Source organism: Cataglyphis hispanica, chromosome 7, assembly GCF_021464435.1.
Source record: "Cataglyphis hispanica isolate Lineage 1 chromosome 7, ULB_Chis1_1.0, whole genome shotgun sequence".
Taxonomy (NCBI): Eukaryota; Metazoa; Arthropoda; class Insecta; order Hymenoptera; family Formicidae; genus Cataglyphis; species Cataglyphis hispanica.
The window spans coordinates 1709302-1727225 of NC_065960.1; the positions used below are offsets into that span (position 1 = coordinate 1709302).

General features: G+C 40.7%; 1 protein-coding gene across 6 annotated transcripts in view; it reads right to left on the bottom strand.

Moving 5' to 3' along the window:
* Nucleotides 1-17924, bottom strand: part of LOC126850893 (SH3 and multiple ankyrin repeat domains protein 2) — a 113226-nt gene that overhangs the window by 59611 nt on the left and 35691 nt on the right. For all 6 annotated transcript variants that reach the window (XM_050594341.1, XM_050594337.1, XM_050594340.1 and 3 more), the window contains exon 2: nucleotides 10355-10416. The gene's annotated coding sequence lies outside the window, so the exon portion shown is untranslated. The remainder of the gene's footprint in view (nucleotides 1-10354; nucleotides 10417-17924) is intronic.

Sequence of the window (17924 nt, forward strand, 5' to 3'; positions counted from 1 at the left end):
AATATCATTAACCAAGACAGACATACGTAAATAATTCATTCTTATTAGTTGTGTTTGCTCAAGAGTTTCTACGAAAAAATATTGCTCTACCATTTATCTTTCAGACGACACCTTGTATGTATATGAGCGAATCGGACCGCGCCCTTCCCACCAGCCGCTAGAGTTACTGCGACAGAGAAGCCGGAAGTGTGTCGGCGCGACGGAAGTTTGGGGGCTGAACCCGATCCTATTTCTGCAGTCGCATCTCGGTGGTAATATTACGACGGATGTGGCAAAACTGTACAGTCATGACTGAAAGAACGCCCAGTAACGAATTCCGCAGAACGAAAGACAACAAAAAACTGACTCGTATATCCGTTACAGAATACTCAGTTTTTCCAGTCTCATATATTTATAAAAGAATTTATTTAAATGTTTTACAAATGGAAAGGGTATAAAATAAACGCAAGGGTGAAAGCAACGATATAATTACTCTACGAAATCTAAATATTATATTTGTATTAATTATGTTTATTATTATTTTTTCACATATATATTAATTTCACATTTTTAATTTAAAGATTATTAATAAAATTTTTTAGCAGCTCTCTTAATTAATAATTACAACAAAAACGTACAACTTTCTTTAATAACCGAGAAAATTTTTCACTATTATTCGATCAAGGAAGACATCCATACGTACGTACGATTAATTTTCACACCACTACTTGATACCATATATGCTCCTCGATATTGTATACCGAATTTCCTTAATTTAGGGAACAAATAAGCTGTTAGCCAAGTGTTCGCTCTTACATATATGTGTACGTTGGTATAAAAATACGCGCGTGAAATATTAGTACGGATATTATATCTCCACGCATGAAGCGCTTGATGCAATTACATTAAACTCAGTAGCTCGTTTCCGCGTTACTAATTAACGGTCATCGCGGCGTGCAGATAGGCGCGACGATCGAGCTGATACGAAATGAGCTTTCCTCCTAATAAGACGGACGGCGATGTGAAAATATTGCAAATTACATAAGAACGTAATGAATTAGCATAAAATGGATTAATGCATAGCGAGCTCGCGTGATGCGGTAAGAGAGTGAGCACCGGCTCAGCGACCCGGGTTCAATCTCAGCCGTTCACCTTTGGATTGTTCTGTACGATATGTAATATGTATATTGTGGCGCTCCGATGGCTGCGCACAAGTCACCTGCTTCTCTGATTGTTAGAGTTTCAAATTATTGAGCACAGTTTTCGATATCGGGTATAACAAGGAACAATATCACGTTCAATTAAATTATTGAAATTAAAAATTTCATTTAAAAAGCGAATTTATATACTCGATTCTGAATTCTAAACAAGTATTGTAATAAATATTCATACTTGTATGCGAAATTAGGAAAATGTTACATGGAAAATATGAAAAATTCAAAGAATTAATTACAAAATGCCCCAACTCGCAAATTAGTTTTAAAGTCAAGAAAATTAAATCTAGATTAATTTCCTCAAGTTCTTGAAAAAGTAGGTTAAATCGCAGAGAATTCTCTCGGCAATCCTCTTCTCGACTTCTCCTTCCAAGATACAGAAGGGAACATCGATCGTTCTTATTTCAAAGCGTTAAGATGTCAGAAAGAGACACGAGAGATAGAGTGGACACATGAAGATTGGAAACTGTGTTCTCGTCGCCCGACAAACGCGCTCTTTACGGACGGCCCTGCTCGGACGGACCAGATTATTGATCCTACCTAGGATGAGGGAGACGACACGGAGTGAGAAAATACGGAGAAAGAGGCAGACAGACGTAAGGGGTGCCAAGCCATATTATTATTAACCCGTCGTGAACTCGTCTCCGTCATATAAATTTCGAGGCATTCCATTTACGCTCAGGACGAGCTTCTCCCCCACGAGTGCGCGAATAGCAAAACGGCTTTTCGTCGAGTGGCTGTGATGGGTTTTGGATGCTGGAGGACACGAGAGATTCGTAAATCCTGAGCGTTGACGAAAGAGCTAATCCTGTTGTCGCGAGACAGGTCGTATCGTATTCGATTACGCAACGATTCGAAAAAAGTTTGTCTTTTTTTTTACGCGCTTGGGCGTTAAACTTCTTACAATGTCGTCATTGTGAGCGTTATCAGCAATCATAATCAATTATTATTAATATCGGCGTATATATCTGTTTGACAGAGATGTAACGAAGAAATATCGGATGTATAAAAAAAAAGAAGATTAAGTATGTATGGGATTGGCAAGAGCAAAAAATTAAGGAGCGGCAAACCTTTTTCGTCGGATAGCGTGTATCTTTGTGCTCAACGCGGCGTAAAGGATAGATCCTGACTTAGGACGGAGGGAGACACACTGCTTATGTCGTGTCGGATCTCTTAGTGCACGGCCTCGCTATACGTGATCGATAGACTTAATTTTCTGCTCACGTGAAACGTCGTCGCGATTAACTTCGCTAGATTTCTCAGAAGAAGAAATAAAATCCATCATAATTATTCGGCGACTGACGTTATCGAAAGATGTAATATTTATGACGCGCGAGAAAATAAATCGAGATCTTATAAAATCTTGATTATTTGATTTTATAATATATTTTAATCTTAATTTTTCAATTATATTCGCAAATGGAGATCGTAATAACGTCATGATTGAAATTTGGAAAAACATTAAATTGCAACGCGAGTTTGCATAGGTTTTTCGCTCTAATATTCTTCTTAATAAAAACATTTTAATAATGCGGCGATATCTCATTCTTACGTTTATAATGTTTCGACTTAATTGAGATTATGTCACGCATCGGACGTCAAGGATCATTCGATAGGAAAAGAGATGAAATCGAGACACCTCTGGTCCGTCCGTAAAGTCTTTCGACCGATCCAAACTCTATTCTCATTAAGAACACCTCGATGGCGCGAGATTTATTAACGAGTTTATTCTTCCCGTCTTAATACGCGCCGGAGCGTTGCCGAGCGAGTCGTATAGCAAGTTCAAACCGAGAGCCGTAGAGTTTCAATTAGATGTGGTCATAATAATGCGCGATCCCCCGGCCCGCCATGACGGCCGATGGTTGATGACCCCCCTGGACCCCACGAGAGGAAAGATACGCACCACCACCATCATCGTGACTACCCCGCGAACGAACGGGTCTCCAAGACTTTTCCTTCCACCTTCGTGATACCGAGTTGTTAGTCACGGCGTTTCCGGGTTGCAGGACGAGATTCTTTCTACCGATCACGACGTGTCACGCCACAGCCTCGCGTATCTCTCTCTCTCTCTCTCTCTTGCTCGCTCTATCATCTGCCTCGGCCCTAGGAACGATCGCTTCACCGCTTCAGGTTGGTCCTCTCCTTTTCCTCTCTCCTCTCTTACCTCTCCTCCCTCTTGTCCTCTTGCTCGAGAGCGCAGTCATCTATTTCAAACGACTATGCTCGTCGGTCGCCTCAGGTTGATCCGACAGCGACGCACGAGAGAAGCCGATCGGTGCAATCAAGGGGATCGGTTCACGAAGGAGGTGTAAGGACCGCTCTCTTTTCCTCCTCTGTATACAACTATTTACCTCGTGGACGTTTAGCGAAAGTAAAGCGGTCGATTTATAACACGCGGGCTCATATTGCATCGGCAAACGAACCTCCAATACCTGGCCCACTTTTCGCGTTTCAAAAGATGGATCGATATCTCGCAAGGAGCACGGAATTGCGCCAAATCGTTTGCTGGAAAATCTTTCGTATATAGATTTACTCTCGAGCTTAAGCAAAGCTTAGGCAAAGGAGCTTTTACTGGTATCTAGGTCAGTGGAATCATCTCGATAAAAAAACGGAAGAAAAACATTCGACTACAGTTTTCTATAACGTTTTCCATTTACACACGAGTAAACATATTATTTGCTAATATCGTTATTTGAATTTCGTTGTATCTGAATTTTTTCAGTAAGGTAATTAATAATCTAAATGCATATTTAAATATAATCCTCGAGATTTTTGACATATTTATATATAATATTATTAGCAAAATTATAATTTCTACAAAAATCGACATTGAATTTCAAAAACTGCCTCAGGTTAAATAAAATGCAATGGAAGAGATACATTTGTCATAAATTTTTGCCAAAAATTCATTATTATCCATTATTAGCCGCCATGAAGGATTCGAAGATATCACGATGGCAGGTTGCTCTCGAATCTATTTACGGAATTTAATGAACTGTCAAATATCAGGATCACGTCTGACCGGTAGACACGCGATTTTCCAGTCGCCAGCATCCCTCCCGTCCCATTGTAGGCGAATAATGGGCACCCGTTGTATATACATACGCGGTGTCGTGCCGATTATGTCACGTATTGCAACGCGAGGAATGCATACAAACAAAAGCGCCGCTCCTGGTTTTCAGGCCACGAGAAACGCAACGTTTCCGCGCCGGCGCTTCCAGCCCCAGAAACGTCCAAAGAGTACCGGCATTTAAACGTGAGAAGGAGGAAGTCGGCGCGACGGAAATCCGAGCGGACACCGGTATCGAAATTATAACGCGCTTACAGCGCATCACACTTTCTCGACGATAATAGATTATCCGTGATTATGAAATAAACACTTGTTGAAGAATCGCGCGCCGGCGAAACAACGGATGGAAAGTCTTCCGTATCGAGAGAACGGAAACCTGCCTAACGTGAGAGATCGCTCGGCATGCATACAATACAATGTGTGCGTGTCTCACTTTTTATTATAATATATTTAGATTATACATTTCGCTCTTTAATATATCTCTTTCGCCTCCTTATTAAATATACTAAGAAACGACAATAAATTATTCGCCGTAGTCGCTAGAATATCCTCGACGTAATTATTACAAAATGGAATAAGTTAATAATGACTTGGCTTCGAAAATGAGATAGTATTCTACACGGGCAGATATATCGTTGAAAAAGTTTATGTTTTTTTACGCGTTGCATCACATATATTTATTCAGGTTTTCGCAATGTTGTGGGAAGTTATTGTTGTAAGCACGTCACTCTCGACATGTTTTGAGGAAGCGCGAGAACCGACGAGCCGAATGATTTCGGCATTCTTCGGTAGATAATTAAAACTTACAAAAGATTCTTTTACGCCTAACTTTCTCCTATAATTTTATCAAATTACATCACGTACTATTATCATATGATATATTCGCGCATTTTATTTCGTTAAAAGAAATCGAATTTCGATAAGCTTTCTAGCAAAAGTCGACGCATTTCTTTCCCATCGATTTCTACGTCGGTGAAAGTGAAGGAAGATTTCTACGTGTGATATGTAACAATTAGGCGCAATAATTAGCGTAATAAAGGACGTAATAATGAATGTAATTCCAAGCTATAGGTGTGAATTTGTTACATCCTTTGGCTCTCTCGTGAATTAATAAAAAAATCTTGGTGCGAAAAAAATCGTTATCGGGGAGAACAAAAGCGAACGAAGGGCGAAAACGTTAATTGCCGGCGTTACGGCCGGGCTCGTATATCATCCTGGGGATAGATTAGTGGAAAAGCGCGCGTGCAGGATGCGCGTGGCTGTGCGAACGGACGAATACCTATATAGCTCTCGGTTCGAAAACGACGCGGCGCGTCGTTGGAGCGACTAATGGACACCCCAGGTGAAACCATCAATAACGCGAGAAATTCTTAATTAATTGCCGCATATGGTGGCTAATTAAATGCGATACACGCCACGACGCCGGCGGCGGACATGCCCCCCGCATCGTCCTTCCGTTTTTTCTCTCCTCCTCCTCCTCATCGCTTGTGTCTCTTATTTTATCTCTTATTTCTCTCTCTATCCGCTCGTATTCTTCTTCTCTCTCATCTCATCACTGGTGAACGATACAATTTGCAATTTTTCAAACATTTTGCCCATTTCTGGAAAAATATGTTTACATAAAAGTTGAAAATTAAAAGTAAAAACTTAATTCTGCCATTGCAAACGTTTTTTGCAAAAAATTTGCAATAATATACAAAGATTGATAATTTAAATTATTGACACTCGTAAAAACATATATTAATATTTTTTCATAGAGTTAAATATAATTAACTCATCATATCAATTTCTTTCTCTCTCTTTACAAAATTGTAATTATTACAGTTGATGTTAAATATTATAAAAGATTTGACGTGCAGTTTTCCTTCAATAATAATGACATTTAAATTGACGCGCAGGAGATGCCGGTGTGCACCCGGTATACGATGTTATACAACGTTACGGCTCTTGCCAGAAGCGAGAACATCGGCATGCAAACCTGACAGGTCACGACAGAATGTTCCTGGCAGCCCAACGGCAGCAGATTGAAGTCGTGCTCGAAGCACGTCCCTGTCACGGCCACTAGTAAGAATCCTCTCTATAGTATCGCACTTTTTTATATTTCGAATTCCTCCGAGCGCTATTGTTGGATACGACTATATTATACTTTGTTTACAAAATATTTCAATATTTACTTCGATTGTTTACATAAATGTATGGTAGATTTTTAATGTTTAGTCACATTTATAATAGCAGCATAGCCTTTAAATGTTAAATATAAAATAGTTAAATACTTAGAAATATATTAAGTGTAATGAGAAACTGATAACAATCGAAAAAAAATTTAACGTATAAAGAGATATAAATTGAAATACACTTTTTAAAAAAATATAAAAATATAAAAGTGATTACTCGAAATTATCAAAACTGCTTCTTTTCCATGATGTTCTTACTTTGCGAACAGCCTGTCGTAACTGAGATTGCGTTTTGAATTCGTGCAATCAATGCTTTTAAATAATTCGATGAATGAATCGTCATCTCATTTTTCATAAGAGATATATAGGAAAAAAAGATTATATTTATCATTACTTTTATTGCCAAAAATGTATCACGATTATTCCAGGATTATCTCTTTTGCGGCACGAGCTACTGGCTTGTCAGTGAATTTATCAAATCTGTACGCGAATACGAGTTCATATTCCACGTGCCTGCGTATACTCGGATTTCTTTCCGCTCCGATATTCATAAAGAGCGTACACGCAGCTGCTGAACCGTCGGGGCATCGCGGAAAATGAATCGTCTCTCCGTCGTTCCTTGTCGCTCCGAGCTCTGGCGTGCACCTTTCCACGCATGGATGCGTGCATTCGAAACGCCGGAGAGCGACCTCTCGGCGGCGGCGTGCGTTACAAGGAGACCTTACCTGGGTCCCCTGGGTGTGTTAATAAACAGCCGCGGTTCGATATCGCGTGTCACGAAATTCCATTTGTCTGACTCAACCCGCGAGAGAATGCACGACGCGCGCGTATCGTTATTATGCGCGTAAACACGCGTGCGTTTATCATCCGCAATCTCTTATTCTACGCATCATGATGAGTATCCCGTGTTGGTCGTTATCGGCGTAAGAATCGCGCTAATGAACTCTCGAATGCAAAAAATCAATTTTAACCCATAAACATACAAAAATTATTAGACACAGTTTTTAGCTTACAATTTTCAATTTTCGTGATAGCAAACAATTAAAATAAATAATACAAATGTTTTAATTCCTTCATATATTGTAAACACAATAAATCATAAAAAATTCCAGCTTATTTATTTTAAACAATATAAAAATATTAGTAAAATATTAAAATTAAAATATTAATACAGTACATATTTCCTCTATTCTTTTAACTATACAATGTCAAAATAATCTTGCTATTTGCAATTTAGAAGAATAAACATGGAATTATATTGCATAATTAAACGGCTCGTAAATTACAGATTAGATTTGAAGGATGTTTGGCGGGGGCTAAGAGGGTTAAATCTTTAATCCTTGTAATTAATAAACGCCGCGGTATAAACTATAATTTTCGTAACGCTGTGCGGCGGAAGAGGGCCTCTCGACCGAAAAGCAATCATTGCAATCAACAAGCGGTAATGATCGACCAGCTTAATAGAATCCGGCGCGTGATCTTAAACACGTGCCTGGAACGCGAGAGCGGAAGGAGGTGAACGTACCCTTATACCGTCATCGTGGTACTGTTCCTCGGTACGAGGCAGACCGTGTTGTACGAGTTACGTTCGCGTGCTTTCCACTCACGTGAGTGCCGCATAATGCTTAATATTTCACTGTGGAACGCGGCCCCGCTTTTCACGATTACACGCTCGTCGACCATACTCTCGTGGGCATATCATATCTTTCGCATGAAGCAGAGCATTTTTCATAGGAAAAAAATATATGTGGATGATATAGAGTAATCAGAGGCTTAATCTTAATTTCTCGATAAAAGCTGAATGGATAGCCGGAAGGATAATCGATACATATTAAACGCGGAAGTGTATGTGTGTAATGCTCTTCGAAGAATCGCTACTTGTGTACCTTTCCATAAACACATTCCATTTACATACATAATTCTTTTTTATGTACGCAGAGTATCCACTTACTTGCGTGTAGGCACTAGGCACATACAATGTACAAACGAGTTCCGATCAGCTATATACGCGATCGAGCGGTCGTCTCTCTCGTGTTTAAGAGGCTAGTAATGTATACCGCGAAAAAGTTAGAAAATAACACGCTTATGTCCCATCCGCGTCGAAACATTTACTCCCCATTAAAACGTTTCTCGTGTCAGCGGGGAGGATAATCGCATGATAAAGCAGCGGTTATGTTCCTATATATGCTCCGAAACGTCGCACGACATATATTCGCATGACGGTTTAAACGAGCAACGTTACGCAAAATATCGAGTTAACTCGTGTAAAAATTAAAATGTACGCGCTGAGAAAAAAAAGTTGTTCATTTCACTAAATGTGTTCAACTGATTATTATTTCCTTAATTGAAATAAGTATTTAAATTAAATATTAAATTTAACATGACGTATTTAACTTAAATACTTAAATATTTCAATTAAAAAAATAATAATCAGTTGAACACATTTAGCCAAATCAACAACTTTTTTTGCTCAGTGCGTCAACATATACATACATCATTGGCATGTAAAACTCTCATAAATTTAATTTATACTGTACGAAACTAATTCGTATTTACGTAACATTATCTAAAAAAAGAAAAATAAAAAAATAAAAAAATAAAAAAATAAAAAAATAAAGAAAAAGAGACGCGGCGGGAAAAGAGAGAATTATGAAAAGCGACTAGTCATTTACGTCGTTATTCTCTATAAAGGAATTACCCACGCCCTTCGCGGCCAGAGGACTAATTAGCGTACCGGAAGATTAGAGCGACGCGGCCGCGAGTAATTCTGCCCCTCTCTCTCTCTCTCTTTTACCAAGTAGTAACGGTAAAATCGAGATCAGTCAACCTCCAAGCGAGTAGAACGAGCTGTTTGCGGGTATCTCTTCGTCGGCATTTACATTTAGCGGCGGTGGTTACCCTCAACCGCGCGATAAATTGCCATTTCGCACAGATACGACAAAATTTCTCCGATTGTAATTCGCAATCCGGTGGACGGTTCTAATTTACACAAGTTGGCTAATGGAGTGGAAGTATAGTTGCCCGCATATCGTCCTATTCGCATATTGGGCGCAAAATTACGCGCGATTACATGCGCGCGCGCGCGCGCGCGCACACACACACACACACACACTCACGCGCGCGCGGGCCATAATTAATATTTAACAGTTTCTCGTGTGGGTGAAGGTGTGTTCGCATAATGCGAACTCACGTTAACAAGCAATCGCGTAATCCGAGGCAATGATATAACATAACCGTGGGCTGTCCTAGTTTCTAGCGCGAAAGAGAGAAACAGTTGCGTTACCCCATCTGTTACAAAGGGACACTGGGGCACGTATAACGCGTGTCGGACCGGTTTTAGGTGGGTGGCGATACTCCGTAATATATGGAACGCGATTTTCATCACATTAACCGTCGTCAATGAGCGTCTCGTGCAATTTTCATGCGCTTCGTTGTATCTCTCGTAAAAAGAAAAAAAAAAAAAAAGTCGAAGAAGTAGAAGAAAAATAGTCTGGGAAAAAATGTGAGAGACAGGCGCTTATTCTTTTATTCAAGATACGCGTTTATATATATTTTTCGTGTAAGATTGAATATTATTATTTTTCATTTTCGACTAAATTCGACTTTGTGTACATTCTTTCAATACAACACACTATAGTATAATTTAAGAGTCAAATTTAAATGTACGATTATATATTCGAAGGATAATAAATTTTCGTTGCAGGAGCAAAATCGATGTGACGCGTGCAGCCGAAGAAAACACGAATGTGCGAACCACCGTTACGTTTTCGTCGATCCAAAGACGAAAAACGATCGATCCTACCGATTCTCACGATCACAAATCGAGTGAATGCTCTACCATCGACGACGCGCAATGCGCGTTATAAATAATTTATCTCGCGATCAGCGTTAAAGAGGCAGCAGGGGGATTTACTCACCATAATCGGAGCGCGATCTCGCCGCTCGGATGCAGAAGAAGGTGATCCGCCGACCGCAGCATCTGCAACGAGAAGAAAGAAAAATCACAGCCGTGCTAATTCACCGTTACATCTATCGGCGCGATGCACTTCCGGCATAAGGCACCGGTGCGATTGTCGCGAGTAAAGACGAAAAAAAAAAATAAAGGAAAAAAAAAAAAGAAGAGAAGCATCATAAATATATATAAATTTTCGACGGTGAGAACGTGAAAACTGGAATCCTTTGTACGAGGGAGAAACACGTGTACTCCGCGGCGCCTCGTCTAGCGTCAATAAAATCGCAGAAAGGACGACGCTGACCTCTGCGCGACGCGAAGAGACGACGATGCCCCGCGGTTTCGAGATTCTACACTACCTCCCCCTTCCCGTCCGAGAATTGTGAGGATGTTCTCGCCGGGAAATGATCTCGCAGCATGCCTTCCCGCGAGCATCATCTCAACCTCGAGGTCATTGACAATCGCATAAATAAAGCGCAATTCAAGAAACGAGCGCGCACTACGTTCGTCAGAAGGCGAAGGCAAAAGATTCGTGGATGAGAGCGGAGAAAGGGGGGAAGGCGATGGAAGGAAAAACCATAAAGAGTATCGAATAGGATTCAGGAATCCGGATTCAACGTTTTTTCAAGATAATATGAGAAACACATACCAGAAAATTTTCCTCATCTTACAAAGGTAAAGTAAAAGGAAACTAATTTTTATAATATTAATCTTAAAATGATATAATTCCGATATATTTGTGAATAAGAGAGAGATTGACTTTAATTAACAACGATGTCTCCACATTTGTCAGAAGAGACTCTGATATTAATAAATTATCTATTTGAATAATGTTACATAGTTATTACGTAGAACGATCACGTTTGAAAGAGAGAACGTTATTGCCCTTGCGCGTTTCAGAAGCTCTCGTCTTTCCTTATAGGGCGCGCAGTGCGTGCCGAACGAGATCTCTAGCCGACTTTTTTCCGGGAATCGTGTTCCGGAATCGTGCAGGAAATCGTAGTTTCTCTCGTAGGGAAGAATCCAACATCCCGAGCAACCCGCAAGCGGCCGCCATTACCGCTATTTATTTCTATTTCTAGTCTCGAAAATCTCAAGTTCACAGGCTTGCATATCGCGGGCCTTCACAGCCAATTAGCTCGCTATAATTTGACTGCGGCATAACTTTATCTTCTTATCGTTTGACAAGAAGATAAATGTATATTTATATATAATTAAACATCTCTTCTCTAAAACACACAATGGATAAGAAGCGGTGTGAACGCTCGATATCCTCCTTGGTGTACTTTTCAATTCCGCATCATTGCCTTTTTTGGCGCTACTAATTTAGATTTCCATTCGCGCCCGATCATCAAGGAATCAGCCTCTTGAAGCATTTCGTCTCAAGATCTTTTTATCGTCTCACTTGAAAATTAACGCAGTTGAACAAGAGCAAGCGTAAAAAATTATCATCTACCTGGAGGTGGATGACAAAGAGAGAGACATTCTCGAGAAAATTACGTTTTAGTTTGCGTGAATACGCGCGCGTTACACGATACGATCATTATCGTGGCGGACTTTTAAGAGCAATAAACTAAGCTCGCGCGAGACGCAACGTTATAAAATCAAAGGAGGATAAAGAGCCGCGGGAGTGCGAGATGGGCGACGTGTATAATAGTGTCGGGTGATAAGGAGATAAGAGCGCCTTAGAGGCGCGCATACCGAGTGTCAAGTTTTTCATATCACATATCTTTTTGCTGTGAATAGTCTTGGATTACTACTAACGATACTTATGGGAATCTGCGGACTCGCTTTCTACGCGATAGAATTAAATGCAACGGAGAACAATGCCGGAACATACTTGGCAAAATGCCTTGTGAAATCTTTACGAATCATCTTTCACGTGTCTAATAAAAGAAACTCCATCGTGACGATAAAAAAATCGACTATTCTGCTGTGTCGCAAAAATTCAACAAGGTACAAAAAAAAAACTTTATAAAGACGAGATGACGATAAAATAAAATAAAAATATAGAATAAAAATGCTGTAAAAAATTCACGAGAATTATACGAAAAAATTGAGAAATTAAGATCGCATAAAAGAAAGAAAGAAAACACTGTTTTGAGAAATGACAGACAATTATCTCTCGAATTTTAAAGAAGGATAAGATCTGACATATATTCCTGGCGAAGCCTTTACCGTCAAACTGCGGGGACGCACAAGGTGAGGGGTTGGCCCTTTTTCTCGCAGATGCATTTGGTCCTCTGTGCAATGTGGGCCCGCAAAGTACCCGTTATTCTCGACCTGCATGCAAATCCTTATTATCGCCGTTGTTATTATTGCGGTGCCAGATACGAGTGTGCCGCATAACAATAGTCTCTCTTTCGTACGTACATATAAGGCGATGATTTCTCTCTCTCTCTCGTATAATAACTTCAATTTTAAATTAGCATACACGCACAACCGGTGGGCGCATCAATCTGCTTACAAAGTTTACGGTAACGTGTCGGTCGACATGACATCTTTATTAAAACTTTGTCGAAATAATTTCGCCACGCATGAATAATGAGCGTTTGAAATTTTCTGTTGTAGTTATACCAAGCAAGTAATAGTCAGTCAATAATCTCTCACAAGTGTTTTAATAATTAATAAATTAATGATGCGAGGCAATAATTGGCACCGTGGCATTAAACATCGTTATTGCAAACGTGGATTGACCTAGATTATAATATATTCAATATTGATTGTACGCTGGTCTTTTTCAGGCGATATGTACTTTTCGTTATATATATTTTTATTATATATATATATATATATGTATATAGTATAATATAAATATAACACATATATATAAATATGCTATTCATATAATATATAATTAATATTTTTCTAAATATTTTAATACGCATCGTAATAGCTATAATAAGCAGAGTAATAACTAAACGGTATAGACTTGCAAAACTCCGCTGCGATCACGGTACATCGCGCTTCTTTGTCGATAAACGACGACGACGACGACGACGACGACAGCTACATACGACACAACGGTAGCGTGTAAAACGCGGGCATGCTTATCCGCGCGCGCGCGCGGGGAGAGAGATTTAATCTGATCGGCTATTATATACGCGACGTAACAATAATGTCCGCAAGCGCGCGCGCGCGCGCGTTGCTTACAAGAGCGAGCGAATAGAGACGTTGGAGCGTGCAACCGCGTTGCTCGTGCGATGCAAAATCGATACTTTCCCCAGCCCAAGCGCCGGGCCCTCGCACTGACCTATCGGGCGCATCGGGTAACTGGGTGAACCCAGTAGCAAAGTGATAATAAATTAATCATCTAGTTATCGTGTACACGCGCGTAATGACCACCCCTCTCTGTCCGTTGCATCGCTATGCAGAGGTCGTCCCTCGATCGACAAACGCGAGAGTTCCTAACGTCCTCTTCCCCTCAACCCCCTCTCTCTGAGAACCGAGTCTCGAGATTATACAGATCGAAAGACGAAGCGCGCGAAATGAGAGAGCCGGTGTTGCCCGTAATTCGCATGGGAAAATTGTTTATACGTAGCACCTCTCACCGTCGTCACTCTACGTCACACGATATCTCCGATCGCGCGTTTCGCAGTTAATGAGATCTGCTGATAATTATAGCCCCGTTTCTCTCCGATTTATGCGTATACTTTTCGAAATCGCCTTAAAATCTCGGAGAAACGAGGCCTCGAAGTATAACAGCAAAATGACACAGATATATAAATGTCGATCTGAAAACGAGAGACGAGATACCAAGAGCAAAGTTTTACAACGGATTTTACGCATTCCGTCGTTTCACTTTCCTATCGAGTTCTTTCTACGCCACTGTGTCTCTCTCGTGTCCTTTTAAAGGCGCCTTCACACGTGCATGGGAAGGCCACGGAGGAAAAACACGGGGTTGCGCGCGCGTCGCTGCGGCTCGGAAACTGGCTATAAATAGGAGTACAAGCGCGCTATTTCCTCTTAATCCGGAGAAATTGCGCGATATCTTCGCGATGGCTTCGGGGACCGGTTCCGGTGCTATAACGCGTTTCCTAAGGCGCGTCCTTTCGCGCGTCTTTTAATGCGCTTTTAATGAAGAGCTTCTTACGAATATCCTAATTATCGCGAGACGCGTATACGTGCGTCGTTTCAACACCGAAACGTCCACTTCTTCCAGAAGATCGCTAACTTATTATAAAATTAAATCGCGAGTAAACATCTCAATACTTTTGTAAAAATTCACCGGATTTCCGCATATATATACTAGGTATGCAAAATCGCGAAATTAACCTTTCAAGTCGCAGATATTGGCGCATATTAAAATTTTTATTCCGAACCGCAGCAGAAAATTCATCTCTTTGCTCATCACGTCATTTTCGCAAACGAAATGCACGATAATCAGTTCGCGACATTTGTCTTGTAGGATTTGCCAATTTCGAGTTGAAAAATTGTGAAAGGGGTCCGCGGTCACATTATTTCGCCGATAGCCGTGTTGAAAGGCGCGCAGAAAGGCCGCTTCTTAAATCGCGAATGGTAATAATACGACGGTGATATCGTAATGCGATATTAAGTATAATATACGATTTCCAAGTTAACGATGATGCAGTTTGCCGTCAATCCGCAACGAGCTTGAACAAAGAAGGTCGTCTGGTTGGCATCGTAAATTAAGAGGTACGCGACGCTTCGAGACTAATAATTCTGCATAAACAAAATCGTTAAAGTATAGAAATTTCTCGGAAATAATAAAAATTTTTAATATTTTAGTACAACTCCAGTCGCATTTTTTTTTTTTTTTTTTTCAAGATTTATGTAAATAATCCAGGTTCAATTTTCTCAAGTTTATAAAAAATAAATAATGTACGATGTTATTATTACGCTTTGAGATTTCAATATATAAAATTCTTTGTTTAAGAAGCTTACGAAGAACGATTACGCGGATGAACAGTTACGCGGAGCAAAGTAATTAATTACATATTATTACCTTTACACTTATGACGTTCTCTATGTTAATCGCAAACGGGCAACTCATTATCCCATCGATCACCTTTGACTTTGACTCGAGCGCGATATTTTCATCTATTAATAATTTATACACGGCGTTTCAACAGCGTACCCCCGTGGCACGGTGGATGGGGGGGGAGGGGGGGAGAGGGAGGAGGAGAAGCGCACGAGAGAGGCGTTTACGATATCTGTCGATAGTTTCACAGTTCGCATCCGCATTATTACGCGTGCGCGTATCGGAAGGTAGATCCGCGCGAGATAAGCCGATGGACGGAGAAAAAGAAAATAGCTCGTGCGCGCGAGATTAATAGAGCCGACCGACCGTTCGCGCGATAGATCGAGGTTCTCAACACTTTCACCGAATAATACGTCGACACGTAACGGCCGCTAATTGCTTCTCGTAATTTTAATTAATCCGCGTCGCGTACAAGGCAGAGGAAGACAGAAATTCCTTGCCGCGATCGCGGCAGGAAAGGCGCGAATAATGCTTGCACGCGAGCTTCTTCCGCGAAGATTCATCTCGCGTATACCTCGAGTAAACAAGCTGCCGCGGTCTTTCGTAACGTCTTCCGATATTTCATCGCGATTGCACCAACACGATCGCGCGTATTATTAGTTATAGATATTTTTCCTTCATCCGACGTCAGCAGAATTATGTTGCCGCGTTAAGTTCGTTGTCCTAGTGTGTCGAAGAGAGAGAGAGAGAGAGAGATTTGTAATCGTAAAATAAAAAGTATGTAAAAGAAGCGGGTGAAAATTTATCACTTTCACGGAGATATCGTGGATAATGAAGTAGTGCGTAAAATAATTGTACTCTTTTGACAGGCACGGTTGTGTAATGCGCAAGATGCAAACGCACAACTGATTGATAAATGGGAGACGTAATATAGTCTTTGATGGATTCCCCCGCGTAGTGGGCCGCCGGCGAGGTTTTTTTGCAAGCAGGTTCTCGAAATGTTAACGGGCGTCACGAAAAAAAGCAACAAAAAACGCGTTGATTAGAGTGCGTTTCTTATGGGAACGCTAAATCACGGATTCTCTCGCGCGCGAGAGACAATAGAGCGGAGAAAGAGAGAAAAAGTCACGGAACACGCCATTTCCGAGAGGAAGATGAGAGAGAGAGAGAGAGGGGGGGGGAGAGAGGAAAGAAACCTTTCTTCTTCTCTTACGGTCTATTTTACGAGAATCCCACGCGCTTACGCGCGCGTTTTGCACGCAATCTCCTAATTTCTCTCGACGGATCCCGTCGGTTTTGCAGATTCTCTCCGTAAAATATTGCGGATTTCCTCAGTTTCACGCTGATCGATGAGATTATAACGAGAAACTATCACCCGAAGCGTACTACTCTATCGTCGTTATCTTTGAAAGCCGCAGCTATACTTCAGCTATACTTTAACGTAAGAGGAACTATCGATCTCGATTTATTCGATCGTAGTACTTCGAATCTAGTCGACGCCGCGCTCTAATACCGATAATAATCAATTATACCGTGATCAAAAATATTCTTATCGTTAATCTTTCCATCCTGATTCAATATATTCAACAACATTGATAAACAGATATCTTTTTATCAAAGTTTTCGAAAATTGGAATTTCCAAAAATTAAGTCCTGGAATCTTGTTAGAAAAATCGATGAAACATTTCTGTGGAAGCTCGTCCTATTAAATTTTTTTTTTCTTGTCAAAAATATAATTTAGAAAATTAGAAAATTATTAAAAAATTAGATTTAAAAATTATTATATACATTAATAAGTATCTTTCACGGAACTCGCGGTAACTGTAAATGTCATTATTACATAATAAAGTAATAATGCCTACACCGAGGAGCCCGTATTACGCCCGTATTGCTTAATAAGACACGGCTAAGGGATTTAAATTGGTTCGATTTCCAATCGATTTCCGATCTCGCGTATCAATCGTTGATAGAACGTGTGGGCTATCGGATCACACTGCCCACACTTTATGCGCGGCACATAAGTTTGAGTGGGTTATATCGCATACTATGTTCATCGAGACCCAAGGAGAGGCAGGGCCGGTGCGGAGAAAGAAAGTGAGAATACCGATAGGGGAAAGAAGGGGGATCGACGCACTCGGAGAGATCAGCATTATAAGTCGAGTATGCGCGCTACTTTATGCCGACGAGATCTCGCATGATGCCGCTCGCATTTTTACGTAATACAAGCTCAGCCTCAAGGAGCGAGTTTAGCCTTCGAAAAGGCGGCGATGCTCGGTGGGCGAACGCCATCCAAACAGGATCCTGCGCGCACTGCGTGTGATTTGAAATAATTGATCTCTATTCCTCCTCGTTTCTTCCCACCACGAAATTTGACTACTCGTGCTCATAAATTTCTTTTGTCCCACAGAACGATCGTATTCAAGATGGCAGATATCGATATCGCATAAATAAAGACTTTGTTATTACGTATGCAATGATAATGTAATGCCTCATCGAATATGCGTACAATTCGTTTGTTAGGTGCTAGAGTCGATGCGAATTGCGAATATGCATACGAACCGCCCATATGTTAATTACGCAAAGTGAAACTTCG